The 21,119-nt window shown below is 46.6% G+C and overlaps 1 pseudogene; it reads right to left on the minus strand.

The window, feature by feature from the left end:
- Positions 1-21,119, minus strand: part of LOC135529498 (selenocysteine-specific elongation factor-like) — a 46,157-nt pseudogene that overhangs the window by 15,324 nt on the left and 9,714 nt on the right.

The following is a 21,119-nucleotide window of genomic DNA, read 5'->3' on the forward strand; positions in this document are numbered from 1 at the left end:
CTGTCAACGTGAGGGTTCTCTTCCTGTATCCTGTCAACGTGAGGGTTCTCTTCCTGTACCCTGTCAACGTGAGGGTTCTCTTCCTGTACCCTGTCAACGTGAGGGTTCTCTTCCTGTATCCTGTCAACGTGAGGGTTCTCTTCCTGTACCCTGTCAACGTGAGGGTTCTCTTCCTGTACCCTGTCAACGTGAGGGTTCTCTTCCTGTACCCTGTCAACGAGAGGGTTCTCTTCCTGTACCCTGTCAACGTGAGGGTTCTCTTCCTGTACCCTGTCAACGTGAGGGTTCTCTTCCTGTACCCTGTCAACGTGAGGGTTCTCTTCCTGTATCCTGTCAACGTGAGGGTTCTCTTCCTGTACCCTGTCAACGTGAGGGTTCTCTTCCTGTACCCTGTCAACGTGAGGGTTCTCTTCCTGTACCCTGTCAACGTGAGGGACGTGAGGGTTCTCTTCCTGTACCCTGTCAACGAGAGGGTTCTCTTCCTGTATCCTGTCAACGTGAGGGTTCTCTTCCTGTACCCTGTCAACGTGAGGGTTCTCTTCCTGTACCCTGTCAACGTGAGGGTTCTCTTCCTGTACCCTGTCAACGAGAGGGTTCTCTTCCTGTATCCTGTCAATGTGAGGGTTCTCTTCCTGTACCCTGTCAACGTGAGGGTTCTCTTCCTGTACCCTGTCAACGTGAGGGTTCTCTTCCTGTATCCTGTCAACGTGAGGGTTCTCTTCCTGTACCCTGTCAACGTGAGGGTTCTCTTCCTGTAACCTGTCAACGTGAGGGTTCTCTTCCTGTACCCTGTCAACGTGAGGGTTCTTCCTTATCCTGTCAACCCTGTCAACGTGAGGGTTCTCTTCCTGTACCCTGTCAACGAGAGGGTTCTCTTCCTGTACCCTGTCAACGTGAGGGTTCTCTTCCTGTATCCTGTCAACGTGAGGGTTCTTTTCCTGTATCCTGTCAACGTGCGGTGCTTTCACTGTTGCCAAAAAAGGGGGATTTGCCTCTCATAAAAAATCGAAGACCTGTTGCTTTGCTGTGCGCAGAATACAAAAATGTTTCTAAATGTCTCTCAAACAGGTTGAAAGAGTATCTGAGATTGTTGATCCACAAGGACCAGTCCTACTGTGTACCTGATCACTCTATTGTTGACAACTTGTTTCTGATAAGAGATGTTTTAGACATTTGTAAACTGTCTGATGTAAATGTGGGTTTACTTTCATTGGATCAGGAGAAGGCTTTTGATCGTGTGGACCACCAGTACTTGTTTAAAACAATGAAAGCCTTTGGGTTTGGGGGTGTTTTTCTGTCTTGGTTGAATTTACTGTATGCTGGAGCCTGGTGTATGGTGAAGATGGGTGGTGGTTTAAGTTGCCCCATCCCTGTCGAAAGGGGCATCAGGCAGGGATGCCCAATTTCAGGGCAGTTATATAGTCTGGCGATTGAACCAATGCTTTGTTTTTTAAGAGCGAAGCTTACTGGTTTCTCTGTGCCAGGTGTAATGAAGGGTCCCACGATAGCACTGTCTGCGTATGCAGATGACGTGATAGTTTTTATTACAAGGGGTGAGGATGTTAGGGTTCTCTCAAACACTTTAAAGGTGTATGAGGGGGCCTCCTCAGCTAGAGTCAATTGGGGAAAGAGTGAAGCGCCGTGGGCAGGTCAGCTTCAGATGGGGTCCACTCCAAGGTTACCAGGGGGGCTTCAGTGGGGCAGAGATGGGATGAAGACTTTGGGGGTTTTTCTAGGCTCCGATGTCTTTCAGAAAAAGAACTGGGAGGGTGTAGCGGAGAAAGTGTGTGCCAGACTGTCAAGATGGAAATGGGTGTTGCCCCAGCTGTCTTATAGGGGACGGGTCCTGGTAGCTTATAATCTTGCTTCTTCTACCCTGTGGCACAGACTAATGATTTTACAGCCACCAAAGGGTCTGATACAAGAGCTTCAGAGGACCCTTGTCAATTTCTTCTGGTCTGGACAACTCTGGATTAAAGCTGCAGCCCTGTACCTGCCACTGCACAAGTGTGGGCAAGGCCTGGTGGACATTTCCTCTAGGATCATGGCTTTCCGGCTCCAAGCAGCCCAGAGATTGTTGTACAGTGACTGTTCTAGCTGGGTTGAAACAGCCTACATATTGATGAGGAGATGATGAGGTTGTTTGGGTTTAGACAGGCATCTTTTCCTCTTAAAGCTGGAGGGGGGTGATTTGACTGGCCTGACTCCATTTTATGAGTCTGTTATGCAGGCTTGGAGAGTCTTTGTCAAGTCCCGTAAGGCCTGCACACCACTAGGGATGTGGCTTTTTGAAAAGCCTCCTTTTCACAACACTGCCATCCAGTCCCGTGTTCTGGGTTCAGCTAGCCTACGTTCATGCCTTTTAGGCGTGGGTTGTACCAAGCTGGGTCATCTGATGCGGAGCAGGAGCAGATCGTTGTAGGAGCTGGGAGAAAGAGCGGGGATCCGATCATCTCGCCTACTGAGGAAGGTTGTCGATGAGGTCTGTGACTCCTTGCCAGTACTTCATCTGCAATATGTGACTGACACTTCCAATTCTGATCGGTGGAAGGAGGGTCTGGACTATGTTTCCTGCACTGATTGTTAGTGCTGCGATGGGGGCATTCGAGGAGGACGTGGGGATGCTGCTTTCCTTCGATACCCCGGAGCTGGTGGAGTTCAAGGAGGTGGGGATGCTGCTTTCCTTCGATACCCCGGAGCTGGTGGAGTTCAAGGAGGTGGGGATGCTGCTTTCCTTCGATACCCCGGAGCTGGGGGAGTTCAAGGAGGTGGGGATGCTGCTTTCCTTCGATACCCCGGAGCTGGGGGAGTTCAAGGAGGTGGGGATGCTGCTTTCCTTCGATACCCCGGAGCTGGGGGAGTTCAAGGAGGTGGGGATGCTGCTTTCCTTCGATACCCCGGAGCTGGGGGAGTTCAAGGATGTGGGAAAGAAGGCCATGTACAGAACATGTGTAAAGGTGTCCCATGCCTCTTCCCTGGAAGGGGTCAAATCGACGAGGTGGGCGGATGTGCTTGGTCCAGGTGCCTCTCCAAAAGGCTGTTGGCGATCATTATACAAACTGCCTATTGATAAGAGGACAGCTGACCTCCAATGGAGGATAATACATGGAGCCATAGCCACCCATATGCATCTGGTACACCTGGATCCTACTGTTGGGGAGGGGTGCCCATTCTGTGCCGAGTCTGAATCTCTGGCACATCTGTTTTTACTGTTTCCCAGGTTGGTTGGGATGATTGAACTGATCACTGATTGGTTCTCAACGTTGGGAGAGGTTTTCTCTTCCCAGCTGTATATATTTGGGCCAAAGTTCAGGTTCAGTCAAAAAGGTGTAGTTGTGTTGCTTAATTTTGTGTTAGGGGCAGCAAAATTAGCGATATGGAAGACCCGAAAGAAAAGTATTCGGGGACAGGGGTCTGTGGATGTGGTGGGAATGCTGGAGGGAATGTTGGCAGCGAGACTAAGGGTTGAGTTTGCCTATTATAAACTTGTCAACAATATTGATCTGTTTGAGTATATGGGGTATTCAGAGGCTGTTGTGTTTAGTTACTGTGGAGGAGGAATTGGAGTTGTGTTTTTTATTGATGTGTAACTGTGGTTTTGTATGAGTATTTATTGTGTGGTGGGCCCCCAGACCCAATAAAGAGTATTTAAAACTCTCTCTCTCTCTCTCTCTCTCTCTCTCTCTCTCTCTCTCTCTCTGACTAGCAGTCTTAAGCAGTCAGCAGGCTTTTTCAATGCAGTGAGGTAAAATAATGGGAGAGAGAGAGAGGGAGATATGACAGAGAGAGTTAGGGGTGAAGCAGGCATGGTAAGGGAAGAAGAAGACAAGCAGAAGAGTCTGACAGAAGGCTACCCTCATCCCCTCCATCCTCAAAGCTCTACCCCCCCGCAAGTCTACCAGACTCCACCACCCTGTCACAGAGGTCCCAATCTCTGGCTCACAGCTGCAGACAGATGGGGGTGGGGGGGTTGTGGCAGTGTCCATGCAGCCAATCATAAAGCACCCAGGGCCAGGGTGTCTGGTGGGGGTGGTGATAGGGTGTCTAGGATGGACAGGATGACACAGTGACGCTGGTACAGTGGGGCTGCCTGGCATTTCTCAATGTTCCGCTGCCCCCTGACCTCAGTGGCTGGGTTCTGCTGAGCTCTGTTCAGTCGCCATGATTGCCAGTTATTCTTTAGCTGTCAGCCCCCCACCCACAACCACACACACTCTCTCTCTTTCTCTGCGGCCATCCTCTTCCTAAAGCGACATGGCGAGCATGGGAATGACAGGGCTGGTAAACACAAAGACAGCAGTCACACAATAACTGGACCTTTGGGTGGGAGAGGTTGGTGTGTTTGTGCATGTGTGCGTGCGTCAGGGATATAGAAACAGTATATCAATACAATGCTGTGCAGGGGTGCCAGCACTAATTTGCATGACTGTCTTTCTCTGTGTGAGTAATGAGACAGGAATAGATATGCAAACAAGCAGGCGGTGATGGGGGAACAATGGTGGCCTTGGAAGGGTCATTTGCTTTTCTTTCATAAGGGTATTCTGCTTTTTTACTTTGCACCAGCTTTACTGAGGGATCAGCTAATGGGTTGCTTTTGTATGTAAATAAAACAGAAATGTGAAATTGGTAACTGAACTTCTGAGGGATTCTTGGATTCATGCATATGTTATCGTCACAGCCGATTGGAACAGTGTGCGATCCAGTATTGTTGAACTCAATAGCACATGAAATGCCATCTTTTCCTTTTGCTAGTTACATCTAATGATGATATTAAAACACATCAACTCAAATCAGGTACATAAGGAAGGTGCTCAAGATGGTTGCCATGAATCAGTGAATGCTTAAGCCTATAGGGATAACTGTGGAGGTTCTACCAATTCCAGTGCCTTTTGAGATGTGTAAACGCATTAGATTCACCTCATTTTAACATCCTGTCACAAAGAGTACATGTTCAAACGTCACAATTTAATCCCGAGGTATAGTAAGTCCCAGGGTTGATCGTAACAGCCATCCCTGAGTCCGGGTCTGGTATCTTGTACGTCTGAAGGTTAACAATGAGGTAAGATGTGGGAGAGGTTCATGCAAGAGGGCTTTATAGACAAAAAGATCGCAGTGTATCAATCTACGAGACTTCAAGGAGGGCTAGCCTACTTTCTGATACAAAATGCAATGATGTTCACTGAACCTATCACGTAACGGTTTTCTTCCGTTGAAGGAGACCAAAATGCAGCGTGGTTGGAGTTCAACATGTTTAATAAAGATCATACACGAGAACACTACAAAAACCAAAACAACAAATGTGAAAACCGAAACAGTCCTATCTGGTGCAATGACACAAACACAGAAGACAACCAAACACAAATTACCCACAGAATATGGCTGCCTAAATATGGTTCCCAATCAGAGACAACGATAGACAGCTGCCTCTAATTGAGAACCAATCTAGGCAACCATAGACATACAAACTACCTAGAAATGAAACAGCCCCATAAACATACAAAAAAACCCTAGACCAGACAAAACACATAAATCCCCCATGTCACACCCTGATCTAACCAAAATAATAAAGAAAACAAAGATAACTAAGGCCAGGGCGTGACAATCACCCGTAATAAAGAGTAACGGAGTATGCTAAACTGCATTCAATGGCTTCAATACAGTACAGTGGGGAGCTGCATTCATATAGACGATATTGCCATAGTCAATAACCGGAATGAATGTTGAATGAAAAATGTGTTTTGTTCTATTTAACGAAAGACAGGACCAGTTTCTATAGAAGAAGCCTATTTTAATTCTTAATTTCTTAACTCATTTAACTCAACATGCTTTTTGAAAGTGAGCATTTCATCAATCCAGTTGCTGAGATATTTATAAGCGGGGGCATGATCAATGAGGGCACCATCCAAAGTATGTCTGCATACATCATCAGACACATGTTTTGTATTTTTAAAGGGTGGATCAGCAATAATACTGCAAATAGATTGTGGCTTCTATCAATGTAATTGTCTGCATCATTTACAATTGCCCTTCTATCTTTTTAATAAATGTATATCATTTTCAATATAGATATGATTTTCTTTTAACCCTACAACCCCTCCCCTAATTGGAGTAAACTAGTGGACAACACAACAACACTTAGGCTTCTACAGCTTCTACATTCTATATACATTTTACAGACACACTATATTTTACATTAGTTATCTTTTTTTGTTTTTGGTCCCATCCTTCAGATACATTTTTACTTGATTCGGGAAATAACAAACTTGCTATACCGGGAAAAGGCTTTCTGCAGGGCAACAAAAGGCAGATTGAAACTCTGACAGAGCCTGGTCAGCTGTGGAGGCAATAGCAAACACCACAATGTCATCTGCATACAAGTGAACCAATATTGTTAATGTAAATAGTGAAAAGAACCGGACAAAGAATCAATCCCTGTGGGACACCCTTTGTTATGTTCAGAAAACCTGATGTACCACCATCTGTAAATACACACTGCATTTTGTACTTTAAACACGTAGCCTGAGCCAGGCCTATTGACAAAAGCCTCTGAATAAGTAATGAGTGATCCACAGTGTCAAAGGCTTTAAACAGGTCAATAAAAAGAGCCGCACAAGGTGTTTCTTCTTATCCAAACAATTAACATGATTTAAAACCAAAGAAGTAGCAGAGATGTGCTACACACTGAGTGTACATATTCCTAATATTGAGTTACCTCTGCTGCAGAGGACAAGTTCATTAGTGTTACCAGCCTCAGAAATTACAGCCCAAATAAATGCTTCACAGAGTTCAAGGAACAGACACATCTCTACATCAACTGTTCAGAGGATACTGCGTGAATCAGGTCAAATTGCTGCAAAGAAACAACTACTAAAGGACACCAATAATAAGAAGAGACTTGCTTGGGCCAAGAAACACAAGCAATGGACATTAGACCGGTGGAAATCTGTCCTTTGGTCTGATGAGTCCAAATTTGAGATTTTTGGTTCCAACCTGTCTTTACGAGACGCAGAGTAGGTGAACGGATGATCTCTGCATGTGTGGTTCCCACCGTGAAGCATGGAGGAGGTAGTGTGATGGTGTGGGTTTGCTTTGCTGGTGACACTGTCTTATTTATAATTCAAGGCACACAGCATTCTGCAGCGATATGCCATCCCATCTGGTTTGCGTTTAGTGGGACAATCATTTGTTTTTCAACAGGACAATGACCCAACAAACCTCCAGGCTGTTTAAGAGGTATTTGACCAAAAAGGAGAGTGATGGAGTGCTGGCATCCACAATCACTTGACCTCAACCCAATTGAGATGGTTTCGGAAGAGTTGGACCGCAGAGTGATGGAAAAGCAGCCAACAAGTGCTCAGCATATTTGGAACTCCTTCAAGACTGTTGGAAAAGCATTCCAGGTGAAGCTGGTGGAGAGAATGCCAAGAGTGTGCAAAGAATCTCAAATATAAAATATATTTTGATTTGTTTAACCCTTTTTTGGTTACTACATGATTCCGTATGTGTAATTTCATAGTGTTGATGTCATTACTATTATTCTACAATGTAGAAAATAGTACAAATAAGAAACACCCTTGAGAGAGTCGGTGTCCAAACTTTAGACTGGTACTGTATTTGTATTCTCGTGTTCTTTAACTCTCATCTTAGTTCTTGTGTAGTTTTTAATTATTACTTGTATTTACAGCATGTTCTTATTATCACTGCATTGTTGAGAAAGAGCTGTCAATGTAAGAATTTCACTGTACTGTTTTACACCTGTTGTATCCTGTGCACGTGGCGAATAAACTTTGAAACTATGACCTGGTCTGAAATCTGACTGTTGTACATTTGAAGTTTTAGCAAGGATTCTAGAATTTTTGCTAGGCAAGAGAGTTTGGAAATGGGGCAATTATTTAAATCACGTTGTAACGGCGTTCTTCGTTTGTTGAATGAAAGTCGGACCAAAATTCAGCGTGTTGGTTACTCATGTTTTTAACGGAACAAAATAACGATACACAAAATAACTTATAAATACAAAAAAAAAAGAAACGGAACGTGAAAAAACCTATACAGCCTGTCTGGTGAACACTAACACAGAGACAGGAACAATCACCCACGAAATACAAAGTGAAACCCAGGCTACCTAAATACGGTTCCCAATCAGAGACAACGAGAATCACCTGACTCTGATTGAGAACCGCCTCAGGCAGCCAAACCTATGCAACACACCCCTAATCAACCACAATCCCAATGCCTACAAAAACCCCAATACAACAACACAATAACATAAACCCATGTCACACCCTGGCCTGACCAACTAATTAACGAAAACACAAAATACTAAGACCAAGGCGTGACAGAACCCCCCCCTAAGGTGCGGACTCCCGGACGCACCTCAAAACCATAGGGAGGGTCCGGGTGGGCGTCTGTCCATGGTGGCGGTTCCGGCTCGGGACGTGGACCCCACTCCATAAATGTCATAGTTCCTCCCCTTCGCGTCCTGGGATGATCCACCCTCGCCGCCGACCATGGCCGAATAGTCCTCACCCAGAACCCCACTGAACTGAGGAGCAGCTCGTGACTGAGGGGCAGCTCGGGACTGAGGCAGCTCGGGACTGAGGGGAAGCTCGGGACTGAGGCGAAGCTCGGGACTGAGGGGCAGCTCGGGACTGAGGGGCAGCTCGGGACTGAGGGGCAGCTCGGGACTGAGGGGCAGCTCGGGACTGAGGGGCAGCCCGGGACTGAGGGGCAGCCCAGCCAGGCAGTTGAATCCGGCAGATCCTGGCTGACTGGCGGATCTGGAAGAGTCTGGTTGACTGGCAGATCTGGAAGAGTCTGGTTGACTGGCAGATCTGAAAGAGTCTGGCTGAATAGCAGATCTGGAAGAGTCTGGATGACTGGCAGATCTGGAAGAGTCTGGCTGACTGGCAGATCTGGAAGAATCTGGCTGACTGGCAGATCTGGAAGAGTCTGGCTGACTGGCGGATCTGGAAGGGTCTGGCTGACAGATCTGGAAGGGTCTGGATGACTGGCAGATCTGGAAGGGTCTGGCTGACAGATCTGGAAGGGTCTGGCTGACTGGCAGATCTGGAAGAGTCTGGCTGTCTGGCAGATCTGGAAGAGTCTGGCTGACTGGCGGATCCTGGCAGACTGACGGCTCTGGCTGCTTCATGCTGACTGACGGCTCTGGTTGCTCCATGCTGACTGACAGCTTTGGCAGCTCCTTGCCGACTGGCAGCTCCTTGCAGACTGGCAGCTCCTTGCAGACTGGCAGCTCCTTGCAGACTGGCAGCTCCATGCAGACTGGCAGCTCTAGCTGCTCCATGCAGACTGGCAGCTCTAGCTGCTCCATGCAGACTGGCAGCTCTAGCTGCTCCATGCAGACTGGCAGCTCTGGCTGCTCCAAACAGGCAGGAGGCTCCGGCAGCGCTGGAGAGGAGAAGGCTCTGATAGCGCAGGAGAGGCGAGGCGCACTGTAGGCCTGATGCGTGGTGCTGGCACTGGTGGTATTGGGCCGAGGACACGCACAGGAAGCCTGGTGCGGGGAGCTGCTACCGGAGGGCTGGGGTGTGGAGGTGGTACTGGATAGACCGGACCGTGCAGGCGCACTGGAGCTCTTGAGCACCGAGCCTGCCCAACCTTACCCGGTTGAATACTCTCGGTCGCCCTGCCAGTGCGGCGAGGTGGAATAGCCCGCACTGGGCTATGTAGGCGAACCGGAGACACCGAGCGCAAGGCTGGTGCCATGTAAGCCGGCCCAAGGAGACGCACTGGGGACCAGATGCGTAGAGCCGGCTTCATGGCATTTGGCTCGACGCTCAATCTAGCCCGGCCGTTACGCGGAGCTGAAATATACCGCACCGGGCTATGCACCCGCACTGGGGACACCGTGCGCACCACTGCATAACACGGTGCCTGCCCGGTCTCTCTAGCCCCCCGGTAAGCACAGGGAGTTTGCGCAGGTCTCCTACCTGGCGTAGCCATACTCCCTGATAGCCCCCCCCCCCCAATACATTTTTGGGGCTGATTCCCGGGCTTCCATCCACGTTGCCGTGCTGCCTCCTCATACCAGCGCCTCTCCGCTTTAGCCGCCTCTAGTTCCTCCTTGGGGCGGCGATATTCACCAGGCTGAGCCCAGGGTCCTTTTCCTTCCAGTTCTTCCTCCCATGTCCAATTCTCCAAGTGGTGTAGCCTCTCCCACTGAAGCTGCTTCTGTTGCCTCTCCTGTGGCTCCTGCCTGTTAACACGCTGCTCGGTCCGTGTGTGGTGGATGATTCTGTAACGGCCGTTCTTCGTTTGTTGAATGAGAGTCGGACCGAAATGCAGCGTGTTGGTTACTCATGTTTTTAATGGAACAAAATAACGATACACAAAATAACTTATAAATACAAAAAAACAACAAACGGAACGTGAAAAAACCTATACAGCCTGTCTGGTGAACACTAACACAGAGACAGGAACAATCACCCACAAAATACAAAGGGAAACCCAGGCTACCTAAATACGGTTCCCAATCAGAGACAAAGAGAATCACCTGACTCTGATTGAGAACCGCCTCAGGCAGCCAAACCTATGCAACACACCCCTAATCAACCACAATCCCAATGCCTACAAAAAACCCAATACAACAACACAATAACATAAACCCATGTCACACCCTGGCCTGACCAACTAATTAACGAAAACACAAAATACTAAGACCAAGGCGTGACACACGTCACCACCAATTTGAAGGGGGAGTATATGGGCCGCCTTCCAGATCCTGGGGATGGTACCAGAAATATTTGTAAAGTCAAAAACGTGTTATGGGTAACAGGGTTGACGTGTTATGATCGACCCACTCAGTTTTCCACCACAAAACACCAGAAAATTGCCAAAAAGAGTAAAACCAGCTCACCTGCTTTTACACTAGGATTTGACTATTAGATGCTCAATGTTTCTTTTGAAAAACATATTGAAAAAGGAAGAATATCACCATTTTAAAAGAAGAGTTCAGTTCACGTAACAGGGTCGACCTTAAAATGAGGGACAAACGTAAATGAATCACATTAAATAATCATCTTCAGAAATGACTGTCAAAGCAACAATGTAAGTAGGACTTTAGAATGGTGACACTTAGAGACATTTTAGGAATAAGTGGGTTAAAATCTTCCTAGAAAGGATACAGGGTTGACGGACACTTCAGCAAATAAAATTAAAGTTCCAACTGGTTGTGCACACAGTTTAACAGATGTTATAGCGGGTGCAGTGAAATGCTTGAGTTACTAACTCCTTAACAGTACACTCAAAACGTCAGAAAAGTATACAAAAAAATCAGCAAAAACTAGAAACCATGAATGTCAGGACGAAGCCAACCCAAAAAACACCCATAACACTCCAATAAAACAAGCCGGTCTTCATATTAAAAATCAGATTTATTTAATTCTCCATGTGGTCTACATTAAAGGGGCCTTTGTTGACTATAACAGGATTTTAAAATGAAATATTGGTGCACAATTCCTACTTAAAATATCAAAGAAACACAAAAGGCACTCTTTTTGTAGAGCGACCCGTAGAACAACCCGTAGAGCGACCCGTAGAGCGACCCGTAGAGCGACCCGTAGAGCGACCCGTAGAACGACCCGTAGAACGACCCGTAGAACGACCCGTAGAACGACCCATAGAGCTATAAAAAGCCTCATGGACTTTGAAGATGCATCACCCTTAGAATGGCTCATATGAAGTTATGTTATAATACAATACTGAAAGTTCTTAACTCCCCCACCTGTCATTCTTCCCATTCAACTTGGACCAAATCCTAAACACCTCCCTTCTCTTCCTCTCCCCCATTTAAGGCACTCTGAGACCCAGGATTTTGAGGAGGGAGGGTGAAAACGGCAGTATGCTGGATCCCATGATGACCAGTGCCCTGCTTTATTGAAACCATACTCAGTTCTCATGTTCCCGAAGAAAGCTAATCCAAAACAACATAGTTTCCATATTCATGTATACATTCAGTCAGAAGGACTTACTTTTCTTCCCCATTCTGCTTAGACAGTAACATTGTGGGCATTAGGCCTGTTAGCAGGGCAGAGGCCATGGCAACACATGTTTATTTGTTAAAACAATCCTATGAGCCCATCATTTAAATGTATTCCCATAGGCTACAGTACAACAGTATACATATGTATTTAGATCCAGCCATCCTTTGGCCAAATAGCAGTATAAATGAATGAGATTCTGACTTTGCTAAGCTCTTTACCGTTAGCGTCCTTTTGCCGGCAAAATAAGACCTTTAAAGCGAAACAATGAAGAAATTGCTGAATCTGCACATGTACATTAATGTTCACAATTCTCATCAATCAATGATGAGGATGACACAAGCAGTAGAGGGACAGAATGAGAGAACAAAACAGCAGCTACAAGGGGAAAGAAAAGGCAGATGGACAGATGAGAAATAGGAGAGACAGGAAATGGAGAGGTAGAGAGAAAAGAGGCGGTGTGGCATTTATTTAAGAATGGCCATTTTAAACCACAGTCAATTCCATTTGAAGGCGAGCGAAAGGCGAGAGAGGAGGAGAGGGTGATGTCATCTGCACTCGCATGGTTTGATCACTCAGGCTCATCTACACAATGCGGAGGCTTTCTTTTCAATAGAAACAGCAACCATATGTCCTTCTTCATATCATCAATAACATAAACATGGATGGCTTCATGTGAATACAGCGCTTTGAGAATAGGGTCATGTACTATAGGCCTGCCATGGCACTTGACAACAAATTCTATCTTCTGAGCGAACCTTGTACAAGCCATGATCGAAAGACGCAGCGAGTGACAGAGAAGAATACGCACATGATCCAAAAAATCATGGAGTTAAAAGACAGATACCAGCGCTACAAAAGTAAATGAGAGAGATTGAGGGTGAGAGAGAGTGAAGAAGAGTTAGGAGAAACAGAGGACGTTAGTAGCCTAACCACATCCACACTGTTAAAAGGCTGTTAATTAACCACATGCTCATTTATCAGTCAAATGCCTGCTAATTATTATTTTTAATCTCCTTCCTCTGCCTCCTGCCACTTTCTCCTTCTCCTCTCTCTCTTTCCCTTGCCAATTACCCTCCTACCATCCCCCTCCCTTCAGCTCCCTTTCTTTCACCACTCCTCTACAGCCTCTCTCTCTCTCTCTCGCTCCCTGTCTCCTTCTCCATCCCTCTCTCTCTCCCTGTCTCCTTCTCCATCCCTCTCTCTCTCCCTGTCTCCTTCTCCATCCCTCTCTCTCTCCCTGTCTCCTTCTCCATCCCTCTCCCTCTCTCCCTGTCTCCTTCTCCATCCCTCTCTCTCTCCCTGTCTCCTTCTCCATCCCTCTCCCTGTCTCCTTCTCCATCCCTCTCTCTCTCCCCGTCTCCTTCTCCATCCCTCTCTCTCTCCCCGTCTCCTTCTCCATCCCCCCTCTCTCTCTCCCTGTCTCCTTCTCCATCCCTCTCTCTCTCCCTGTCTCCTTCTCCATCTCTCCCTGTCTCCTCTCCATCCCTCTCCCTGTCTCCTTCTCCATCCCCCTCTCTCTCCCTGTCTCCTTCTCCATCCCCTCTCTCTCCCTGTCTCCTTCTCCATCCCCCCCTCACTCTCCCTGTCTCCTTCTCCATCCCCCCTCTCTCTCCCTGTCTCCTTCTCCATCCCTCTCTCTCTCCCTGTCTCCTTCTCCATCCCACTCTCTCTCCCTGTCTCCTTCTCCATCCCACTCTCTCTCCCTGTCTCCTTCTCCATCCCCCTCTCTCTCCCTGTCTCCTTCTCCCTGCCTCTCTCTCTCCCCGTCTCCTTCTCCATCCCCCCCTCTCTCTCTCCCTGTCTCCTTCTCCATCCCTCTCTCTGTGTCTCCTTCTCCATCCCTCTCTCTCTCTCTGTCTCCTCCATCCCTCTCTCTCTCTCTGTCTCCTCCATCCCTCTCTCTCTCTCTCTCTCTCTGTCTCCTTCTCCATCCCTCTCGCTCTCTGTCTCCTCCATCCCTCTCTGTCTGTAAACATGTTTGCTCAGCGGTTGACCCTTGGCCCCGTCGTGACCCTGAGGTGGACAGAGACGATACCAGATATGGAGGACGAAGTGAGACACGTAATTCACAGTTTTTTTCTGGTTCATTGAAAGTCAAACTAAGTAGACCAGAACAAGCTGCTATTGCATTGGTGTCTATGGGGGAGACACCCATTTAAGTAGACCAGAACATACCTTTTTTATAATGGTAAACGACCTGAGTGAAATAGCTTCATTATCCACCATCTTTGACGATACTAGGGTGAATGGAGACCTAAATTGAAACACGTCATTGTTATCTCTGTGTGGAGAGAGGACCTGGCAAAAACCTCTCCATCAGATTGATTATCTCAGTCACTGGATTAAACGTGGTTAAATACAGAAAGTGAGCATAGACTTACACATACATACAAGTAATCTAGTAATATCACTTATTGAGTGTGGGCGTCTGTGTGCTGGTCTGAGAGGAAAGAAAAGGGAAAGGTACCTAAAAGGTGTGATCGCTCCATCTGGTGTCTCTCTTCTCCTGTCTGTCTGTTCACCTGTCTGTCTGTCAGGTGTATTAAGAGGGTCTGGGGTGAGAATGTTACCCCATAGCCCAAGTCACATCGCCTCCCTGTCTGGCTCCTCTCCTCCTCTTGCCACAATCAGCCATGGTTCTAAAACCAGATTATACCCCCACCCCCTCTAACCCTCCTCACCTAAGCCTAGATAGGGCTCCAGTGATGCTCCCAGCACCACACACACGCAATCAGCCAAGCACACACACACACAGGCCAAGTTGGCCAACAGGATTAGCATGCATCTTATAACACACACACACAGGGAAGAAAGCAGCCCACACTGGCTTGTCTGTCTTAATGAAGCGCGAAAAGATCTTTATCACGGCGGGAGAAAAGAATGAAGAGAGGGATTGAAACAAGAGGATCACTTATACATTTTCTCTCCATCTCTAACTGTTCCTCTGTTCCCCAACAAATGCTGCCTCAATTCTCTCCGTTCTGTAGGGTTTCTGTCTTGCTTTGCAAAAACAGAATAGACATACTAAAAACCAATTAGGTCGTATGAGTATTTAAGATCTATACAGTATGACAGATTATACAGGGAAAACCCCTGTTCGTTATTGATGTAATTGACTGATAAATCTGCGTGATAAGCAGAACTACAGAGACGAGATAAAATGGATGGATGATGATGATGACAGTCTGACGGCCAATGACAATGGTTTATTACTCCGGTAACACTGTTATTCCCTGTCTGGTTGGTGTGCTCATATCTGAGGCATGTATACAAATGAACACCTAGTCACATTTGTCACATTACCACACAGATCAACACCAACACAATAAAGCAATATATGTAAAGATTTCTCCATTCCCACAATCCTCCTTGAGCCGCACTGTCTCCGCCTGAGGAAATGTTATTGGGTACACATACAAACATACATTAGTATACACATGCATCTGTGTACAAACACACACATATTCACTACATATATACAGCTGTGCAAATAATGTGTACATGAACATACACGCATCCATGTTCTGGTAAATCGTTCTCGTTATCTATGTGAGTAGAGAGGTTTCACACAAGAGCTGTGAGGTGCTACTGAGGAATAATTGACACAATGTGAGAGTGGGAAGTTAGGAAGACAAAATGTGAAAGGGGGTTGAATGATTGACATACAGGCAAAAATAAAACGCTGGGTGGAGAGACATGAGCAAGGGAGAAATTGGAGAAAGAGAGGAGTAAGGAGAGGAACAGGCAGAGGTTGTTTTTTTTACCCTTCGTCTGGTTTTCTATAAGAGGAACAGGGAGAAGGTTTTCTATAAGAGGAACAGGAGGAGATAAGACTAAAAGGAATGTCAGTCAGAGGAACAATCCTGGTAGTATCCCCTTCTCATTCTCCCTCCCTCCTATTTCCACTGATTCCAGCTCAGATACAGAACGGGTCCACAGAGACAGTTTGCTGACATCACACACTACATCCTCAATACCCCACTGGCATTCCTCTAAGGCCTGGTGAAACACACACACACACACACACACACACACACACACACACACACACACACACACACACACACACACACACACACACACACACACACACACACACACACACACACACACACACACACACACACACACACACACACACACACAGCTGAAATAAAACAGAATTAACCCACGCTAACTCTGTCACCTTTCTATCATGATGATGTTATTGGGCAGGAGTAGGGCTGTCACAGTGGTCATATTACCGCCACACTGGCGGTCACGAATCATGCTGACAGTCAAATTCCATGTGACCACGGTAATTAGGTTTCTCCAAGCTCTGATGCTGCTGATGGTCAATAGTAGCCTACCAAACTTGCTAACTACCTGGTACTCAGCACTCTATTGTCCCTCTAATCACTCTGACATCAATGCAAATGTAATCGAAAATCTAATCAAACACTTCATGAGAGCCCATGAGCTCATGTTGCGGAACATTTCTATAGGCTATGCAATTGTGTGAGAAAACAGAGTGATGGTTTCTACTAAAAAGAGGAGTATCCTATCAGCTTTCTATAGGCTACGCCTACTATATTTATTTCTCGACTTTCTGAATATTAAGCACATTGCTTCTCTTTACAGCAGGAGTATAGCCTACCTGGCTGGCATGAAAATGAACCACAATTCACGCCCAGGCTCTGTCATAACTGGCCGCGACCGGGAGGTCCGTGGGGCAACGCACAATTGGCCTAGCGTCGTCCGGGTTAGGGAGGGTTTGGTCGGAAGGGATATCCTTGTCTCATCGCGCACCAGCGACTCCTGTGGCGGGCCGGGCGCAGTGCAAGCTAACCAAGGTTGCCAGGTGCACAGTGTTTCCTCCGACACATTGGTGCGGCTGGCTTCCGGGTTGGATGCGCGCTGTGTTGGGAAGCAGGGCAGCTTGATTGGGTTGTGTATCGGAGGACGCATGGCTTTCAACCTTCGTCTCTCCCGAGCCCGTATGGGAGTTGTAGCGATGAGACAAGATAGTAGCTACTAACAATTGGATACCACGAAATTGGGGAGATGTACGTGTACAAATACAATAGATGGCCGTAATCACCCCCAGACACACCAGGCTAAATTGATGGGTCACGTAATCATTCTCTTGCGAAGTGGAGTATTTTGTTTAGACATGTAGCTAGCTAGCAGAAATAAAGTTATGTTAGCTAGCTAGCTAAACAATTAACCATAATCCCAACCCATAGCTACAGTGCAAAATGGATTGTCATAGCTAGCCACCATGCATGAAATGCTGGAGTATGAATCTGCAGGTAGCTAAAGCTAACCAACTAGATTCAATGTTAGTTAGTTAGCTAACATTAGGCTATAATTAGCATTGCAATGGCTTTCTGGTTTATTAATTACATTTGGACAGTGTATCAATACACCCAGTCACTACAAAGATAAAGGCGTCCTCCCTAACTCTGTTGTCGGAGAGGAAGGAAACCGCTCAGGGATTTCACCATGAGTCCAATGGTGACTTTAAAACAGTTACGGCAACACCTGAAAATGATTGTCTGGCAAGGAATTTTGAAATAAATAAATGGGCAAATGTTGCACAATCCAGGTGTGGAAAGCTCATAGAGACTTACCCAGAAAGACTCACAGCAAGGTGCTTCAACAAAGTATTGACTCAGGGGTGTGAATACTTATGTAAATTAGATATTTCTGTATTTCATTTTCAATACATTTGCAAACATTTCTAAAAACATTTTCACTTTGTCATTATTTTGAAATCAGGCTGTAACACAACAATATGTGGAATGGGTCAAGAGGTATGAATACTTTCTGAAGGCACTGTGTGCTCCAGATACAGAGGCCAGCCTTTACACCGTCTCTGAACCACTCTCTCATCTTTCCATCATTACTGTAACATGGCAGACACACCTTTTATTTTGTGCAAGCATTTATTCACCTATCATGGAAAAATGTATTGAAAATATAGTAATCGTTACTTTCAACTCGAAAAGGAGAACAGTGTAGCCACTTTTTTTAACCACTCTGTTCTCATCCTCGAGCTACTGCTGCAAAGGTCAGGGCTGCGGTCTGTTGGTTTTTACATTCTGGAACGTTCAATTGAACGGAAACGGTGCTGTACTGAACAACCAGTTGAAAAATGGGGAGGGGTTGTGGGTTTGGGAACGCTGTCAGCATGACCGCTGCCCTTTCAATTCGTCACTCATTGCTTCAAGCCACACCTCTTCATACCCACCAAACGTAGCGCAAAGTCTGTTCAAGAACATACAAGAACGTTTTGGGGAAACGTGTTGTTCAGTACAAACCGCTCCACAACGTAGCAAACGTTCAAGTGAACTGAACGCACCTCGAGACTGAACCATCTTCTTGTGGGGGTCAAAAACGTATCTCTTGAATCGGAGGCTGATGTTGATTGGCTGAGTGTCCATCTTGGCATCTTCCTCTTTGGCTAGTTCCCCCTTAGCCCCACCCTTTCCTTTCTTCTTGGAGGTGGAGGAGAGGAGCTGCTTAGTCTCTAGACTGAGACCCTCTGAAGAGATGAAAGAGGGAATGGGGAAGGGAGAGATAAAGAGAAATCATATGAGCATTAGAATTTCTGGTAGTTTATACAAGTCACATAGGTATTTAACAAATACAAAAAAAATACATTTTAAATGATCAAAATTAAACAAAGGATTGGACAGAGGTAGAGAGAAAATATAGAAGAGCGAGTGTGCTGAAATAGCAGTGGGCCAGATTCGTACCCATGCTGTTGCGTTATATGTGATCTGGAGGCAATGGCTTAGACCACTAGACCAGCTGAAGCCACACCACCAGACCTGTTATGACTTCTCTCCATTGGTGAATCAGGGTCAACGGTATATATCTGCTCTTTAGAGTGTTGATGACAGAGATGGAGATGGGAGAGAGAACAGAAACACTACATGACCATAAGTATGTGGACACCTGTTTTTATGAACATCTCATTCCAAAATCATGGGCATTAACATGGAGTTCCCCCTTTGCTGCTACAACAGCCTCCACTCTTCTGGGAGGCTTTCCACTAGATGTTGGAACGTTGCTGCAGGGACTTGCTTCCATTCAGCCAAAAGAGCAGTTCTTCCACACCGATCTCGACAAACCATTTCTGTATGGACTTCACTTTGTGCACGGCGGCATTGCCATGATGAAACGAGAAAGGGCCTTTCCCCAAGCTGTTGCTACAAAAAGATTTCCATTCAATGGAACTCAGGGGCCTAAACCACAAAAAACAGACCCAGAACATTATTCCTCCTCAACCAAACTTTACAGTTGGCACGATGCAGTCGGGCAGGTAGCGTTCTTTTACAGCACTCTTGCAGCAATCGGCAGTGCCGTTCTGTGAGCTTGTGTGGCCTACCACTTTGCGGCTGAGCTGGTGTTGCTCCTAGACGCTTCCACTTCACAATAACAGCACTTCAACTATTACAGTTGACCGGGGCAGCTCCAGCAGGGCAGAAATTTGACAAACTGACGTGTTGGAAAGGTGGCATCCTATGACGGTGCCATGCTGAAAGTCACTGAGCTCTTCAGTGAGGCCCTTCTACTGCCAATGTTTGTCTATGGAGATTGCATGGCTGCATGCTCCATTTTATACACCTGTCAGCAACGGGTGTGGCTGAAATAGACTAATCCATTCATTTGAATGGATGTCCACATACTTTGTTTATATAGTGTAGATCTGTTGTGCTGGTCTTGTCTCACGGTTCCTATAGTTGTAGAAGAAGCGTGTCTCTGTCAGGGTTCTCTGTGGCGGTCCTGTCCTGGCTGACATTTACGCTGGTGTCTGACAGTCGTCAGGCGGTTGTGTGCGTGCTCTGGATTCCTCTGGGGTATCTATTCCTGTGTGTGTGTGTGTGTGTGTGTGTGTGTGTGTGTGTGTGTGTGTGTGTGTGTGTGTGTGTGTGTGTGTGTGTGTGTGTGTGTGTGTGTGTGTGTGTGTGTGTGTGTGTGTGTGTGTGTGTGTGTGTGTGTGTGTGTGTGTGTGTGTGTGTGTGTGTGTGTGGTTTGTTTGTGTTTCTGCTCACGTGTAGCTGAGAAATGTTCCCTGAGCAAACCTCTGCATCGGCTGACCTCGCCTACCCGCGTCACACGGCGCCACCGAGGAGATTGTTATGGTTATGCCAGCATGAGGGTTGTTAGGATTACAGGGATGGATATCTCCGATCTATTCGCTTGGCCTTACCCCACTTCTCTCTCTCGCTTTCTCTCATTCACTTACTCACACAAACACTCACGCAAACAATCACACAAAGGGAAGCACTTAGATAAATAGCAGTAAATACAAACTAGAATGAATCATGTGATAGTGTCCAATAAAACGGTCAAATCTAGTTCAAGGTTTGAGTAAAATACAACTCATTTGCAAACACACACACACAGTGAATTACCCTCCTGAAGCCACCTTCACACATGTATAACAAGCTGTGGTATTGATTTAAACCACATAATGAAAACATTTGTTCTATCCAAGCGGACATCACGTACAAACCACACTACTCCCCTATCTTCCTCTGCTCCGTTCCCTCCATCTATCCCTCCATCCCTCTCTGGAGAGACAGAATAACTGTCTGGTGCCAGGCTGGTGGCCTTTAGGGGCTTGCAGGGGATGAGTTTGGGGTCAGGTCCAGGGGAGGGCGGATAGCGGGGGGATTGGACAGTAGTGCCTGTGTGAGAGGGGGGAGGTTGTGGAGAGGCCTGGAGGGCCTTCAAAGAAGCCCTTCAAATCTAACTAGCCCTCCTCTTTCCATTTCTCCCTCTCTCCGTGGCTTTCTCTGTCTTTAATCATTTGCCATGAAGGGGTTTGAGGGGAGAAGAAAAGAACAACAACGAGATAAAGGGAGCACACACACACACACACACAACACATACACACCTGGGGTAGCTAGAGGTCAGAGGATCACACAGCACCGTCATACTATGAGTGTGTACGAGCAATGAGCATACTGAATGTCTTAAGTGACTAGCCAAGTATGTCAGTGTGTATGTAAGAGCATGTGTGTGAGTGTGTGTACGTGAATGTGAGTGAGTTGAGAGGATATAGGTAGGCTTCTCTTTCTAAATGTTTTTGGTTTCTCTTCCTGCCCGGCCCGGTGTGGAGCC

This window comes from Oncorhynchus masou, chromosome 5, assembly GCF_036934945.1.
Source record: "Oncorhynchus masou masou isolate Uvic2021 chromosome 5, UVic_Omas_1.1, whole genome shotgun sequence".
Taxonomy (NCBI): Eukaryota; Metazoa; Chordata; class Actinopteri; order Salmoniformes; family Salmonidae; genus Oncorhynchus; species Oncorhynchus masou.